Source organism: Cystoisospora suis (genome assembly GCF_002600585.1).
Source record: "Cystoisospora suis strain Wien I chromosome Unknown contig_548, whole genome shotgun sequence".
In the NCBI taxonomy this organism is placed as follows: domain Eukaryota; phylum Apicomplexa; class Conoidasida; order Eucoccidiorida; family Sarcocystidae; genus Cystoisospora; species Cystoisospora suis.
In genome coordinates this window covers 30,374-30,757 of record NW_027153349.1, presented here as the reverse complement: position 1 = coordinate 30,757, position 384 = coordinate 30,374, and positions in this window count along the sequence as shown.

Here is a 384-nt window from a genome sequence, read left to right as displayed (position 1 = left end):
ACTCTTGTGTTCGGTCGCTGGGCAGTAGGGTTGTATGGCTGCCAGCTTATGACGTTGGTTCAAGGCATCCTCGATCGGTTTGTTGGGAAGTCGGACGAACGTAGTGTCAAACGGCAGGCCAGCCCTCCTCCGAAAAAACGAAAGTACCACAAACGTGGAGGAGGGCAACAGCCTGGGTAGGTCCCCGAATGAAGGAGACACTGGTGGGGAAACCCTGAACGGCGAGGCACGGCGCGAGCCTTTTTCCGGTCCCGTTGGCTGCAGCCGTCGAGCCAGCCCCCCCGAATTTGAAACTTGACTGCGGCACCGTCCCTACACTATGGGTGAGCCAACTCGCCGCATACCTGAATGACGTTCAGTTACCGCGTCTCCTGTAGCATTTTG